General features: G+C 36.6%; 1 protein-coding gene across 8 annotated transcripts in view; it reads left to right on the top strand.

The window, feature by feature from the left end:
* The window catches only part of CACNA2D1 (calcium voltage-gated channel auxiliary subunit alpha2delta 1), a 393,216-nt gene that overhangs the window by 78,104 nt on the left and 297,396 nt on the right, over positions 1-17,716 (top strand). The window lies entirely within an intron of this gene.

Here is a 17,716-nt window from a genome sequence, read left to right on the forward strand (position 1 = left end):
CAGAAGATTAAAGTTGAGAGAAAATAATGACTAAAGAACACCTGCTAACAGTCTTTGCAAGCACAGCCTGCAGAAAATGTTGGAAATAACATCAAAATATCCTCTTTCCTGTTCCAGTAAGGTCCTTTTCCACATTCTTATGTTACTTACATGTTAGTTCCTTGTTTGTATATTTTGAGATGAATTGTACTTGTTCTCCTATCCGAATTCAGATTTATGCATATTACCCTGTAAATGTCCTTTCCCATAATGAAATCTCTCTTTCTGCAAGGCCTTGCATCAGTGTCAGTACTTTGTCAACACAATAATGCATACCGAGTGCATTATTTAATAAACTTTTGTTCCATTACTGCCCATATTGAAAGGAAACAGCATAATCATTTGTATAAAATTCAAGTTCCACCACAATACCTTTCACCAGAGACTGAGAGACTTTCATATTTTCACTGTCAAATTCTTGCCTAATGTTTCTTTGTATTGCTTTATGTTGGGTTATTTACTTTTACTTGTTTTCTTTGGGCTGTAGAGTTACATGTAATTTTGCACATTATTGTCCAGATTTCTTCAGACATCTCAACCAGAGACATCATGTCTTCATTCTAGCCTTTATGCCTTGGGTTCTTCTGAAAACTGAGGAAAGTGTGTTTCCATGGAAACTGAGGCACAGATTGTGTGCTAGGAGGCAGGTTGCCTGTATGTGACGTTGGGAAATGTCCAAGGTGCACCATTGTGGCTGGGAATGAGGAGCTCAGTGTTTATCTGCTAGTTCAAATAGTTTCAACACAGCTGTGCAAGTCTGTCCAGATCCCCTCATATTTTCCTACTCATAGGGAATAAGACTTCAGTATCTTGTAATACAACTGGAAAACTTAAATAAACATGGTATAATGTATTTCAAGATTCCTGGGCAGAGATGCCATCCACTTGAAATAGAATTGGGAATTTTTCTGTAGTCTGAAAGATCTATACAACTAAAATAAATTTTGTAGGTGTGCTTGATGATATTTTGGGGGAGAAGGATTCCAAAGCTCTGACCTGAGTTTTGTTTTGGATCCCTAAAACACACCTAGCATCCTAGAGAGCTTTCTTAGGCACCTGCTTTCTTGTCTGTGAATGATAAATTGCTTATACTAACAAGATGTCTTTCTATTTTTTTAAAATACATGATAGATAAATTTTGATTGACTGCTCGTGTTTAGTGGAACCTGCACTGGGCAGCAGCTCTTGCTTAGTGCTCTGTTGTAGCTCAGCCACTGGTCTCCTGAGCTGCTGCAGAACTGTCAAAGAAGCCTGAATTCTTACACCTAACACCAAAAGATTAACCACTCCATGAAGGCTTGGGGCAGGTTTATGAGATAAAAATATCTGTGTAAACATGTGGATACACATGTGAATCTGGACACACTTGTACAGGTGTGTTGAAGTTGCATCTGAATTATATTCCAGTATAGATACTGTACACGTATATATGTACACACACAACTATCTTTTAATCTAGAGGATAAACAAACGAGACATCTGCCCAGAGAGAAGGATCTGCAGCTTGGTTCTCTTCTTTCCCATTTAAGCACCCTGATCACAAGGCTCAAGTCCTCCAATCCGTAACACAATCTGTGCACAAATCACTTTCTGAAACAATTTAATGCTAACAACTGCCCTCTGCTGTCATTATCATCCCCCTCAAAAATGTTAAATTAATTTATTCTTGTTCTCAGACTGTGAGGACCAGAGTATTCACCCTATAACCTGAAAATTATGTTATTTTCAAGAGGTATAATTTCGATACTCCTAAAGTATCTGCAATCCTGACTTCCCTCATTATTTTGCAAAAGACGACATGGTAAACACTGTGATTTTGTCATTAGGAGATGCTGATGAATTAGGTCTTGAGTTGATGGAGGCACTTTGTATTTCCTTTTTCTTCTTTCACACACCAATGCAATATCCCATAGAATCAACAGAGAAAGGGAGAGATCCCAGTTTTACTGGTGTGCTGTGATGGCTTCAGAGTGTTCATCAAGGCATAGTCTTTCCCTTCTTTCATAGCTGATTTTAAGGACTTAAACCTTGTTGGAAACTTATTTCAAAACTAATTTCAGTAAATACATTAAAAAGCAACACTTACATTTTGACTTTTTTTTTTTTTTTTTTTTAAATTTCAAGTGTTTCTACCATTTTGACTCACTTGCCAGTTACAGGCACTGCTGGACTATTGTATTGGAAAGGGCTCAAACTGGAGAGATTCAGAGAAGGAAAATAGCTTGTATTGTGGTTTGTCTCATAGTAAGTAACACTTTCCAACACTTTATATTTTCCTGATACATGAGAAGCTGGTCATCATGCAGAACAATCAGAGCTTTGTGTGCTGGGTTGGTTACCAAAATAAAATTTCAGGTCTGACATAGGAGGAAGAGAAAATGTACATGGATAGAAAAGGGCAAACTAACAAAAGTAAATTAGTGGTTAAACAGATTATCAGAGTTTTGTCTATACTTGGTTTTAGGCAGTACATGTATATAACTATGAAAAGGTTTTCTGGTGGTTTTCACTGTAACATTGGAATTGTTAGGTTATAGCAGTTTCTTCTGTTTAATCTTTCAAAATATTTTATTCCTTTATTTTAGCTTTCTATTTCACCTTGGGGGTGACTCATGGGTTATACAGAAGGTATTTAATGAAAATATTCCAGTGTATTAGCGGCATTACAAAACAAATTATTTAAATTCTGATGAAATCCTGGTAAAATACAAATAAAATGAAGGGTTGTCTGGGTGAGCACTATAAGATGCTATGTTTTTATATGATAGTATGTCATGGTTCTTTAAGTTTTTTTCCATTATGTATGTATTTGGTGGAATTTCACAGTTAGGACTCCAGCTCTATTTATGTGTTTACTTTTTATATCTCCATCAATTCTGTATATTCTGAGTAATTCACCAAGATGAGAAATGTCTAAATTTTATTTCTGGATGCTTCATGCGAGTGTTCAGAATAGACATTGTCATCTCCTTTTTGCAGTGTTAGATTTAGATTTCAGTCCATGACTAGAGTTGGCCCAAATAATAGAAATTGCTACTTCAGTTGCAGCAGAAACTTTGCAGGTGAGTTCAAGATTGGTACTGCAATTCTTCTAAAACTGGCTTCACTGGCAAGTTTTCACACTATGAACTAGGCTTTTTTAAACTATAATACTGAGTCAGTTAGCCTGTATAAACTTTGCTTAAATCTCCAGATGTTAATCTCGTCTGTTTTGATAGTCAGTAGTAGTTGCTGAAGAAAAACAAACAAACAAACAACAACAACAAGAAAGACAACAACAACAACAAAAAATGTGCTTTGGACTGACAGCTAGTGATATGTGACGCTTATGAAGTCAAACATTTGTCAACTTGTCCACTTGTCAGATATTTGAATTTGTTTTTGTCTTGCCTGGAGTCTTATTTTATTAACTGAAATACAGGTTCTATAGATACAGCAATATGCCTCAGAGGATAAATTCACATAACTCACATACCTTGCAAGGCATCATGAAAGTCTGGAAAAATAAATCAAGAGGGCTTACAATGAAAGTCTGTACAGATATCGCCTGTTTCAGTGTTTTTACTTTCCACGGCTTAGTTGATCTGGCTCCTGCAGATCTTGTATTCTTCTTGACATATAAAGAGGGGGGTCATTCCTCCCACTTCTCATAGATAGCCATGAGTCATCGTTTTGATTTTTGTAGACCTGAACTGTATACAATGCTGAAATAGCTTCTAGTATGCTAGCTTAGAGAGACACCTGCTGAATCTCTGTCCTGCTAGCAGTGCATTTCAGTTAGAGCTTCTAAGTGTGACGGAAATGATGAAAGCTAAAAAGAGCTTGCAGCTAATCATGTTATTGGATGATCAGCTTCACAGTTTAACTTTTCCTTTTCCCTACACAACAGATTGTCTCTGATACCATAACTTCTTTGTTGCTTTCCCATTTGGTATGTAGAGAAATCAGGAGCGAAGATAGCTGTTGCATTTCTTTTCTATTCAGCCTGTTTTGTTTATTCATTGGAGCAAATTCCCTTGCAAAATAACTGTCCATGGCTAATTTTCCAGAGATTCTGTTGTTGCTGTTATTTAAACTCTCTATTGGGGATTTGTGTGTGTGTGTGTGTGTTACAAGCATGTTTCTTTGTTTCTGTTTATGGATACTCAATTTTAATTTGTGAAAGACGTTCTGCAGGTGCATAGCCTCATCACAGTGAGCGTTAGCATAAGCTGGGGGGTTGATGTAGTAGCTCTGAAAGGTGAAATTTTGTCCAAAGAGTTTTTTCAGTTTCCCTTCATTGTGATGGTACTTTTTCAGCTTCAGAAGCTCAGATTTAAAACAAAACAATGCAACCCAAACCCTCTGTTGTTTCTCTATTTGGATTTCTCCCAGCTTTTGTCTTCAGGGGTTTGCTACACTGCTTAGCTGAGGCTTACCCTCAGGCAGTTTCTTCTCCTGCAGATACTTTTTTTTCCTTGTTGTATGTGCTTCTGCCTGATGGGCAAAGAGAACTTTTCTTGTTTATTTCTTGACCTAAGGACTTTTATTCAGATCATCTCTCCAAAAAGCAAGAAATATATTGACAAATTTACCAGTGTAAGACCATTTTCCAGCCTGGCCAGTTGGAAATGTTAAAAAAAAAAAAAAAAAAAAAAAAAAGGTTTTCCATGATAAAACACATTTTTCAAAATCACAATATATCATGCTAGCAATTTATTTTGTTCAAATTGATCTGGTTTGTAAGGTTGTCTGACTAAAAAGACTGAACATAAATGTAAGTGTTCTTGGGCATTTTGTTGGCTGCTGTACTCTGATGCTATTTGGCCAACCTCCTCAATGCTCCTAATTTTTCTCCCAGTCATTGAGTTTGCTTTTTCAGTCACAACCAAAAATGAATTTTACTGTTTTAAAATCCTCTGTGAAATGAAAACTCCACTTATTTTCTGGAAGCTCTATTAAGCATAACTGAGAAGAGTCAAATATGAGTGGTAACTATAGTAGTCCAGATCTGCACACAAAAGTTAAACATAAACTGTACGGTAGCTGTGTGCTGTACCAGCCTCTGAGTCTCAAATCTGCCTTTGTGAGGCCTTTATTTCCAGACCTTGAATAATTCCGGGGCTCTTCTCTGCATTTGCTCTCGTCTTTCACTATTTTTTCTTTGAGAACATTAATACCTGACTGTATGCACGATTCCAATATTTGTCTCAATGTACTTTTTGTACACTCATTTTTCCTCATAATAAAGGTTCAAACTAGACTGCTTTGCTACATCATCACAGTAGCTTATATTTAGTTATTCACTCACTTTATCTTGTAAATGCTTCTTATGGTAACCGTGTTCAAAGAATCAGTCCTTCTTTTCTGAGTATGCTATGAAATCTGTATATTCCTTGGTCTGTTTCAAATAATGCCTTAAACAGTGTAAGAATGCATCGTGTTTGAGCTCATTTCAACCTGGAGTACTTTGTGTGACAGCTGTACAATACATGAGAAGGAGGGTTTCTACAAAGTAGGTCTTCATGCCATAGTGTAGCTGACATGTAGTGTTTCCACAGGTTTCCTCAACTAATGATGTCTTCTAAGAAATGTTTATCTGCATACTACCAACAACCTTAAAGGTCAATGTAAAAAAGACTGCTTGCCAAAATGTCATACCTCTGTTGTAGTGGACAGAATGCATTAGTAATAGAAGCAACATTTAAAAAATAATCATTTTTTTTAAAAATCAAATGACAAGAGGACTATAGTTTGGAGTGGTGTTTGTTTGTTTATTTAATCTTTTAAAAAAATCTATATGTGACATCTCTTACAAATTGTACCATTTTCTTGGTGGAAAGAATTTTAGAATTTTAATTAATTCTCAAAACATTTGTGTGTAACTCAGTTTTATTTGCATCTCAGAGGACAGAATTAAAACACAAGTGAACGTAAAAGCTAGATTATTTAAAACGGAGCCCTTCCTAATGGTTGTGTGCGAAATCATCAAGGACTTTGGGTCTCCAGGCACAGCATTTCATTATTCTGCTCTTATGACAATGTTGAGTCTGCTAATAAGTGTGTAATGTTGGAAATAAAAGACCTTTGGGGCAAGACAGAGAATTTTACCAGGGAACCATATAAGTTTCTGTCCTGCCCACTGTTTTTTGTGTTTTCACATTTTTCTTCCTTATTGCTCCTGTTCTTTCCTTCCTTGTTATTAGTCAGTAGAAGGGAGAAACCACAGATTTATCAGGGCTTTCTTCTGCATTGAATGGGGTTGGTGATACATGGTGCTGTTTAAGTGTATGAGAGAACACCTTGTGTTGTTAATGATGTTATATTTATTAAAGTATAGCCATACTGGTCTCCTGCTGTTTAAAGCTGCAAGTTACATTTATTGCCAGTTTGAAGGCATGCAAAAAAATTTCCCCTGATAGCAAAATACTAAGACTTCAGTTTTCCATTGGGATTGAAAAATGAAGCAAGTGGTTAGCATATGGGTAAGATCTTATGAAATGTCCTTCTCGGTCAAGGTTGCTCATGTAGCCTGTCTTCTGCCCTGCCATTGATTTGGGGAAACATTGTGTAGGGAGAGCTCACAAGCCTGGTGTGGTCCGTGGTCCATTATGTGTGTAATACCCCAGTATTCACAATCTTTGGATTAGAAGTTTTAAAGAACACATCTCTGCCTGTTCCCTTCAGTATTTGTTAGTGAATTTATCCACAAATTTGCCTAGCCCCTAATTTGCCTGTACTATCTACCTCCACATCATCCTGTAGTAAATCATTTCCAGACCTCACTGTTTGTTGGGTAAAAAAGTGTTTTCTCCTATCTGCTCTAAATTGATCTCTGGTTTCAGTGAGTGCTTCCTGGTCCAGTATTGCTAGATTTATTGTTATATAACAATTTTGGCATGTCGTATAGAATGTCAGCCATATGTGCTGTCAGCCTTTGTGCCTACCAAAAGGAGTCCTAGCTCTTCTAGTCTCTCCTTGATAGGCTATATTACAGAGAATGCATAACTGTTCTATAGCAGTTCCATCCCATTAATCATTTTTTAGAGGTGTTTGGAACAGGTGAGAGTTAGGTGCAGTGCTTGAGGAGCTTCTACCAAGTCTTAGCTGGCTGCATCATGCTCCAGGTCATCTTCTAGAATATTACCAGTAGGGGCTATTCATCTTCCAGCACAGTTTCCCTTGTTTCTCTTCTGACTTCAGACATAGTTCTTTAGCAGGCAAGATCATGGTAAAAGGCTCAGATGATGCAACTGTGTGTATAATTTTAGGTTTTCAAGCAAGCATTTCTCAACAAGAAAATTCAATAAACTAAAATCACAATAAAATCACTACCAGTCAGACAAATTAAATAATTAAGATCTAAATAAATATTATAAAAAAAAATAAAAGTTTTTATTACATCATAGAATCATTTTGGTTGGAAAATACCTCTAAGATCATCTAGTCCAACCTTAATATATATATCTGTTTAACTTTGGAAGAAAAGTATAGTTAATATTTTTTTTTTTCCTTTCCTAATGAGAAATTAAGATACTTTGCTAGAATGAAACTGTTTTCTCCAGATGTTTTTCCATTTTTTTTCTTAGTCAAATCAGATTTCTTGGCCAAATAAGGTTAAATGCAATAAATTGTCACTATGGAGCCTGAGTAGGATTAAATTTAAAAATATCTGATTTGACTAATGCAATATGTACATGCATCAGACTAGCTTTCAACTTCAGCAGAACTCTTGCTGCAACAAGGACCTATTAAATTGCAGAAGAGGCATCAGATTCTGATTTTAAGCCCATTGTAGAGCCTTGTTCTTTGCACAAGTGAAAGATAGAACTTCAGACATTTGGGTTGGTTGCTGGTCATGTAGTCTCACAATCTAACATTCAACAATAAGCAGTTGAATAACCTTTCCTTTCAAAAGGTCATATTTTTTTCCTTTTCAGTTCAGTATTTTGTTTTCTGAGCCAACATGACTGTTGGGCAATGAAGTTGGTGAAGGGTCTAGAGAACAAGTCTTATGAGGATCGGCTGAGGGAGCTGGTGTTGTTTAGCCTGGAGAAAAGGAGGCTCAGGGGAGACCTTATTGTACTTTACAGTTACCTTAAAGGAGATTGTAGTGAGATGGGGATCAGGCTCTTCTCCCAAGCACCAAGTGATGAGAGGAAATGGCCTCAAGTTGCACCAGGGGAGGTCTAGGTTGGATATTAAGAAAAACCTCTTCACTGAAAGGGTTGGGAGGCATTTGAATTGGCTGCCCAGGGAAGTGGTTGAGTCACCGTCCCTGGAGGTATTGAAGAAACATGTAACATACAACTTAGTAGCATGGTTTAGTGGTGGACTTCTCAGGATGAGGTTAAAGGTTGGAGCAGATGATTTTAGAGGTCTTTTCCAATCTGAATGATTCTACGATTATACTGCTTATTCTATACCAGCAGTATCCTTAAAGTAGGACTGGATAAAATATGGGTTCCATAGAGAAACAGATTGTTTCTGGGAATATTTGCTTTTTTCCTCCAGCATTTTGGTAGCACATTTTGTGCCAGTATTTCAAGAGTGCAGTTAATTGGGAGCCTCAGGAAAGAATGCAGGTAGATTTGGGGCTTTTCCAAGTAAGCTCTAAAGGAATCAGATCATAAGGGCCTCAGTTATTGGAAACAGCTTGCTGCAGAGCTAGTTAAGAATACTATATTTCTGACTTCATGCAAGCATAATATATACTCAGGTAGCATGTTCACCTGGCATCTTTAATTGTTGTTTTGTTTTGTTTTTGTTTTTGTTTTATCCTTTATCAGTCTAAGGTGTCCACCTGCTACCTTCATCTCACCTTTTGGGCTTTGTAGTGGAATTTCTATGTTAACACTTTCCTTAAGGGCAGCTCCTGTCAGCTTTCTTTGCAACATTGACCTTTCCTGCACTTGTTAGTACAAAAGGCAAAATTCCCCAGGAACCCAGCAATTTCCTAGAACTATAAGTATCTGTGGAAAAGCTTGGAAAGCAGGATGTGCTGAAGGAAAGCAGCATAACAAACTTTTTTGTACTATTTCCTGAAGGTCTAAATGGCACTTCCTAACTCTAAGTGATCCAGTTGTGAATTTGCCAATAAACAAATGTAAACGTCCCCTCTAAAGAGCAGAAGCTGTAAAAATCCTGTTAAAATCAGTAGCAGCTGAGGCAATTCACCATTTTTTTAAGTTAATCCACTTGATAAATTATAAGATTCTTGTTGATTGGGAAGCTTCAAGAAACAATAATTTTGTGATGTGTCAACATGATGAAGCTATGGTTTCTTCAAAGTCCAAAGTCTGTCCAGGAACATTTTTCACTTTGTTTGGTGCACCTGCTTAGAGATTACAAATTGATACTTTTCAGCTGGATGCCTAAAGGGCGCAGATTTATTGTATGTGTGTATATACTGATTTATGAGCTCACTTGGGGGTGAAAGTGCTCCCCAGTGGTCTCTCTGCAAACATACATTTCTGTTCCTAGTGTTCAGAGAGAGGGACACTGATTGCATTTGCTCTAGAGACTGGTAAGTCTCCAACATATTCCTGTGTTGTACACATCTAACCGGGTGAAATCAGAAACAAGGAATCACCTGGTGTGAGACAAGCACAGCTGGAGGACAGGTATCTACATGCAGGGGTCATGACTTACACTGGTATATCTGAAATCCTCTGTCTGGAGCATTGCTATTTGGGTCAATGTTGCAAGATGACACCTTAATTTCCTTGGAGTCAGAGACTGAAATCTTCTGCTTAAAATTTCTAAACATCTCTGTAGCTATCAAGTCATTTTATTATTTATTTTTTTTTTAATTTATTTTTTTACGAGTTATTCTTTTTTAACAAGATTGGAAGAAGATTCTGTATTTCAAATGTCAGTCCAGAAAATTAGGGATCTGAGATGAAATTTATCTTCAGTCTAAGATGTTTTACATCTGTGAACCAAAAGTGTTCTGATCGCTTAATTACAAGCTAGACTGAATGGCAATACATTATTCTTCCTTAGTTATTCCCCTATCCAACCAGTGCTGAGCCACTGTGTGAGAAAGGGAGAACTATGGAACCAGGAGAAAGGATAATACAAGAGGGCATGGATCTTAGTTTCCATAGCACTCAGATAGATGAGAGTAAATATTTTTCCCATTGGTCTTTCAGTGAATTTAAACATCAACATCAGCTTTTTTGCTCTGCAAGACATTTCTATAAAGTATGGCAAGTGGTCAGAACATATTCTGGGCAGGGTATCTCGGAATTAAGTGTTGTATGTGGGTATTTGGAGTTTATGTATGTGGGTATTTGGAGTTTACGTAGCTGCTCTTGCAGTTCAGCTAATGCCCCTAAGTAAGATTTAGGATTACCCAGGGAAGCCTCTGCTCCAAAGAAGAGATTATCTGAATGTTTGATGTCAGCAAGTTTAGTGAGTAAATTTTTTCATTAGATGTGCTCTAGACTCTTAATACAGTTGTGAGAGGATTGTAAGTTCACTTTAATTTTAATATTAATTTTCAGAATTGTTAAAAAATAACATTGATTTGTAAGTGGTCTCACAAATAGAAATCCTTTAGAACCCACTGTTACAGGTGAGTATTGAATATAAACAGACAAAGGCAAACGGAAGGATACCTAGTTTAGCTACGGGAAAATGTAGTTTGTAGATAACAGTTTGAATTTCATTTCTAGCTGTTTGTTTTTGTTTGTTTGTTTGTTTTTGGTTTTGTTTTTCCCTGCAAGCCAGTATCCAATTCATTCCTAAGAAGCTGAAAGAAATGCATTATGTGAATTTTTAACACCTTACCTGTTTAGTTAACAGTGAGATAATTAACCTAGTTCAAGTTTTTCATTTTTTAATAATAAAAGTTGTGCCAGTCTTAAGGTTCAGTACATGAGACATATTGCTTTTTTTTTTTTTTTTTTTTTTTAATAAAATTTTTTCGGGTTTTAATTTTATTTAAATTTGAAATTTTTTTTTTTTTTTTTTTTTTTTTTTTTAATAGAATTGTTTAGGGATTTAATGTAATTTCCATTTGGTATTTCTTATTAAAACTTCAATCACCCACCACTTGATTGTGATTAAAACTGCCCCTAGACAATAAATTTTGTTCTATGCAAATATGACAGGTATAATTATGGCAAACCTAGTTGTTCATATATTGCTGGTTTCTATATGGTGATAAGTTGGGTTTCAAATAGGTGATGAAGTAATAAGATTTATTTTCCCATTTAAAGGGTAGAACAAAACAGAAGAATTCATTCTCTTCCTGGAACCTGGGTCCATAATACACTCTCTTGATGTAACGAATTCTGAAATTAGCTCCAGACCAAAGACAAAAAGTTGTTGATTTGTGCTATACTGAATTAGTACAGGGGAAAAGGGTTTTGAGATATGGTGGACTTATTACAGTAGGCAGCATTAAAACAGGTGAAAGGAGCTGGGTTCCCATTTCCTAGTAATGTCGACAGCACAACAATGGGTGGGTCATATGAAGGAGGAGCAGTTGTCTTTGCCTCTAAATACCTCCATTAACATCTTCACCACCTCCGTCTCTGACATTGCTAAGGAAAATTGTGTATTTTTTTAATCTATAGTTAGCAAACCTGAAATTTATCAGCAGTTACGTTTTGAGAGTATTTCCTCAAGTATTTAATTGGTGTGACCTGTTACAGATCTCATCAGGTTGCAGCTTCATTATGAAGGGGATTTTTTCCCCTCCAAGGAACTAGTAGAGAATGTTTGCCAAAAACAAAAAAATCGTTGATGATGTTTTGTTTTGCCCTGCTGTATAGAAGAACCTTACATAACCCTTTGGTTTCAATCTGCTTGCATACTGGCTGTGGCTGGGCTTCTTCTCCCTTGCTCTTTGTGCTGTCTCCAAGTTGGTTTGTGCTACAGCAGCAGTGACTCATTAATGCTCAGTCCAGTGTAAAGTTCGAAACAGACAGCCTCTGCTGCTAAATTCAGCAGTTATTCCCTGAGTACCCTGTCTGAGTCAGAGCACTGTGGAGCAATAATTTTGTTTTTGCTGGATGTGTCTGGGAGGATGCTGCAGGAGTGGGCGGCTGTAATGCTCTTGCTGCTGAGCAGGCAGTGAGCAATCCCCCTTGACGTTTGCTTTTGCTTTTTTTTTTTTTTTTTTCCCCCCCCCCTCCCCCCCCTTTTAATAAAAAATAAAAAAGGGGAAAAAAGGAAAAAAAAAAAGTTTGCATGTATTCTGGAGTTGTCAGGATATATTTATGTTTAAACAGGTCTTTAAAAAAATTAATGTGAATGAACAGAAAATGCTAAAGGAGCATGTTTACCTGCTCCCAAGGTGATAAAAGCAGATTGAGTTGAAATCCTAGGGGTGAATATTTTCAGGTAGGTTTCAAACAAAATCAGTCTTTAGTAACACAGAAGATGGTGATGTGTGTTAACTATGTGGTCCCAAAACACACTTCCTCAGCATTTCCAAACTGTGTTCTTTTCACGGCTTCAGTGGCATGCCAGACTTCCCACCAGGTAAGCAGAGTCCTTCCCTCCTGACTGCCAAGTATCCTTTTTGATTTTTTTCTCCTCCAAGCTTCTAAACATTGTAAAGAACTATATACCAGGAGAAATAGTCACTGAAGAGCATCTTAAGGCTGTTTCTTAAGATAAGCAATGGAAACCAAAGGACCAAACCATGACATTTTGCAATTCTACAACTTTCTCATCTAATGAAACATTTTGTGGGCTTTGAAGAAGATGGCAGCGGTCTCCTTATGTGTACTAAGACTTTGAAAATGTCATGTACAGTTGTGTTTGTGTACTGGATGTACACAGTAGTAACTTTAAATTTAAGGCTATAATCTGAAAAAGTTTTCATTAAAAATATATTAGATTTTTTTTCCCTATGAAGTACAAATCCAAATGGTGTCATTTTGCTCTCATCTGTCCTTTTTTATGCCTTAAGATTTTTCTCTGTATACTGTGTATTTAACTCTAATTTTAGTTATGCATCTTATTTTTAATTTATTTTCTAAAGCCAAGCTACAGCAAATAGCTGGCTACAGCAGGAAGAGTGAAGCATAGGTACTATTATAAGGTGCTTTAACTTTTTGGTTTCATGATTTTAAACTTGTAGTGAAGGATGTTATGCTTCCAACTGTTTGAATATTTCGTAAAAGTGTTTTCTGTATATGCAGGTGATTCATATGTTACCTACTTGGCCAGGTAATCACTGCTGTATTGCAGGCAAAGCTTATGGCTGCAGGCTTCTGGATGTTCCCAGTTTTGTGCAGAATTAAGCATAGATTGAGGATGTAAATAGTGTTACTGACATTTTTTTTCACTTAAATCGAAGTCTAAAGAATGATTTGGAATTATTTTTTGAAAAAAAAAAAAAAGGAAAGAAAAGGTTGTTACAGAGTATATATTAATAAAAATCATTGAAGCATTGAACAGAATTATATTCATGTGGTGCAAAGTTATGATAGGTTGTCTGGTTTGCCCTAGACTTCTGCTAGTTTCTCACTGAAATATTACTTTAAATTAGTACAATATTTCTAACCGTGTATGTCTCTGTGGAATTTGAATATTTTCTGCTTACAAATACTCTGTGCACATTCAACTTTTTAAGCTAAAATTATGAAATGTGAATTAAGCTATTTCAAAGACTCTTCATGTAGGAGACTCCATTGGTCTTAGTTTTAAGGATTTGACTTTTTCAACTCAGTGATCCTGAAAGAAGGTAAGGAAAATTCCCATATAAATATTAGTGCTATTCAAAATTGTATTTTCTATTAAATAAAAATTCCACTAGTTCTTCTCATAAGTACAGACTTAACCCATAAGTACAGATTTACAGGGTGATAGTTTCCTTGTTTGGGGTATGGACATTGGACTCTGCCTGATTTGTTGCAATTGCACCTGTAAGTCAGAGGTTGGACTAGGTGATCTTGGAGGTCTTTTCCAACCTAGATGATTCTGTGATTCTGTGAATAGTTTGTTAGGTCTTCGATCACTACTAGGCTGAGGTGGTAAGGGAATACTATCAGGATATTGGGGGGGTGGCATAAATGGCACATGTTCTTGCTGTAGCAGAAATCAGGCATTCTACAGTGTTATTAAAGTTTAGATGGGATGGAACTAGCACTACTTTAGTCTTGCCATATCTGTCTAGACCTGATCTGAATAGTGGTTTAGAATTGCATTTTTCAGTAGATATATCTATATATTTATGTATCTATCTATAGATATATAAAACACTGTGAGCTCAGAAGGTTTGCAAGAGTTACTATAAAATGCTCATTAGCTCAGCTTTCCTCTTAGTCTTAGCCACATCACAGCACATAACTTTGCTTTTTTTTTTTTTTTTCCCTTTCCTTTTGCTCAATACTTAGTTTTACTCTGTATATTCTCATTTATTAATAGTAAAATTCTTGGTTATGCTCTTCAAATAAAATGTTTCTGTTCAGACTTCTTCAGTGAGGTACCAGTCGTAACTACAGCTGGGTCATCTATTGGCCATGCATTAGAATTTGTAGGAGGGACATGAAGTGGCAGAGCTGTAAGAACGAGATGTGCTTTTGCAGGATGCTTGACTACATGCTCTGATTTATTATTTAGCTGTGAATTATGTTCAGTTCAGCAGGGGAGCTTTTCTTCCTGCAGTTCCATTGAGATCTCCGTGTGTCAGATGCAGTGACTTGGACATCATTCCTGTTAGCATGATACTACTGCGTGTTTTCAACAGAATGCATTTTCACAGTGGCTTCAATACCTACAGAAAAACAGTTTATACTTCCTTCTGTACTCTCTAATGCTCAGTATGTTCACACAAACATTATGTTGTTAACTGCTTCTTTACTGTCTACCATTTGTCAGCCTAGAAATGACAGAATTCCATTCTGTTATACAGAATTAAATTAATGATAGTAAATAGCTGTATAATGAAAAGCTCTCCTACTACTTCAAAATAAAATACCGTCTTCTTGAATTGCATCTAAACTCAGCAAAGGATTCTGGTATCTTTTTGCTGTGTTTGAGTGGGGAACAGGCAAGTGGGCGGGGCAGGTGACAAATATTGATGGAAGCTTTCTTTTGGTTCCTGAAAGCAGGGTATTTTAGTGGAGTAATGTTTATATTAACATGTACTAGAGCAATTTCTGGTTCTGTGAAAGTTTACTGTCATTATATAAAAACTTTAATCGTGATCTAGCTAACCTTGTAAGAAGCTTAAAAATTGGAAAATACTGATGTCTAAATTAAAAGAGTAGACATAGAAACATAAAGACTAAAATGTATTGCAGTTAGCTTTTTCAGTACATAGTGAGAATTGTTGCAATATCTAAGCTTCACAATAATGGAATAAAGTCTAAGCTCTGATATCTTCCTAGGCAATTTTTTAATCTGCAATTGTAATGGCTGTGATAAAAATGGAGCACTACAGCAAAAGCCAACGGGAAATGGTTGTGACCAGAACATAAATTCCATAGGCAATGGCTTGGTGATTGCTTAGAAACTGTCTGGATCTGCTTTTTTAGTCCCACTAGCAGTTCTGTGAGGAATTGTTTCACAGAAGCCCAGGGCATATTAGAGGTAGGGGTCTTAGATAAGCCAACAAAGACAGGAAGATTACAGATACTCTTCAATATTTCATAGGTTTTCAGAATGAAGACCGATATGCCAGCTATGTGAGTACTTGTGCTCCTGCTGAACCATTGTGTTATCATGGAGTCCAAGTGAACTGTGGGTCACATATATATATTGCCTCTGCAGTACATATTGTAGCTGCTTGCAAGAAAGTGTAATTCCCTGACATGAGACATGCCACTAATGGGTTCATTTTTATAGCAGTCCTTAAGGATACTTTGTTTGTACTACCTATTAAATAATTAATACAAAATGAAAAAGCATGCCATATGATTCATTTTGGCTAAATTAAGCTTTATGAAAACTTTGTTTAGTCTAAGCTAGGAATGTAGACTTCCTCTGTATCTATTGTAAAATAAACACTGCCAAGGTGTAGTGGAGGATTCATGTCAAGCCCTTTCAGGTCCTTCAGTGCAATTCCCTCTTCTGCAGCAGAGAAGAACATAAACCTTTAAAATTTCTTCATGATTTAGTTGCTTCTTGCCTATAAGTTTGTGGATCATTCTTTCAGTGCCAGCAGTGACCTGCAACCTTTTTGCCCACTGCACTGCCCTCAAAGCCTTATTCTCTTTGAAAACCTAGGTCTCTGTTATGTTCAAGTGTAAATACAAATTCATCCATGCACTTGACAGATTTTCCAACTTGACGATGATTTTTAAAGTGGAACAAAAAGAAATAATAGGCTTCTGTGTCACCATGCTGCAAGACACAGTGTTAGTTTTCATTAGTGTCTTGATAGGTAGCAGGTATTTTTTAAATCTATGTAACCTCTCAAGACTTAACAGGTTTTCCAGAATTATATTTTCCCTATCAATTTAGAACCAAAGCTGTAAAATCATATCCATTGGACTTCATTTTTTTTCACTGGCAAAAAAATGAAGGAAGCATTCTCTCATATGTTCCTTTGCTGAGTGAAAAATATGGTGCCAATTACAATGGGTCAGATTTTCAGCTGTTTTTGGCTCATCCTGAACTTGTTGCTTATGTGTAGGTCTAGCTCAAGACACTTTTGACACTTTTATGATGACATCTTTGGAATTCCTTGGATTTATTTAATTAATTTATTTATATGAGATGGACCACTTAAGGTGAATTTAGGACTGAAAAGAATAGCTCAAATCCAGTCATCTCCCCTGGAAGTGACCAAAGTGTTGAGGAATGATGATGAGTATGGAGGCTGATTCCGTAAAATAGGGGGTTATTCAGACATCACTTACACAATATTATCAGCAAATCTTCACATAAGAAGGCTCACATGCAGAGATTGAAACGAAGGCCCAAAAGCCATTTACTTAGGTAGTTAGATATACCAGAAGTTAGAGAATTGGAGTTCTAAAACATATAAGAAAATTAGATCCCTAATGTACTCATTTTCAATTGGAGGATGTCATCCAAGCTCTTCATATTCTTGTCTATTTAGTACCAGACACTTTGTCTTCAGAGTCATAGATCTAGGAAATCTGACCTAAGCTGCCTCCTTCTAAGCAGTTCTGGTCCAGAGGTATGGAGAGTTTATTGCCATATCAGAAACATTAAGAATTTGTAGCAATTTGCAATTGTATGCTAATTGAGTAAGTGCATAGAGAAACTGGATGTATTATAAACCACTGGTAGTACCTGTGGCATGTTATCATTTGAGAAGCAGGGCTAGCTCCTGCTGAGGATTTTGATTTTCAATCCTTCTCTGACATTTATTTGTTTCACTGTGTGGGCAGTGCAGTGAAACATATTGAACAGATGTTTTGGTCTGAAAAGGGAACCAGAAAGCAAAGCACACACACAAACACAAGCAAGTACTGTTCAGTGGGGATTCCTCTATTTGAATTGGAAGGGATGGAAACGTCCCCTAAGGGGGGGAAACCACGGCAACAAATGCATCACGTTAAAAAAAAAAAAGGGGGGGGGGGGGCGGGGGAGACAGACACAAATAAATTAATTCTGGATCTGCCTGCATGAAAAGAACTTAGCTAATAGCAAATCAAGCTCTTTAAATGTGTCATAGCCATCTAGCAATGGTAGGGATGAAGGAAATCAGAGGAGGCTGAACCGCAATACACTAATTGACAGGCATCACAGTCCATGGGGAGTT

The sequence above is a fragment of the Oxyura jamaicensis genome, chromosome 1 (assembly GCF_011077185.1).
Source record: "Oxyura jamaicensis isolate SHBP4307 breed ruddy duck chromosome 1, BPBGC_Ojam_1.0, whole genome shotgun sequence".
Taxonomy (NCBI): Eukaryota; Metazoa; Chordata; class Aves; order Anseriformes; family Anatidae; genus Oxyura; species Oxyura jamaicensis.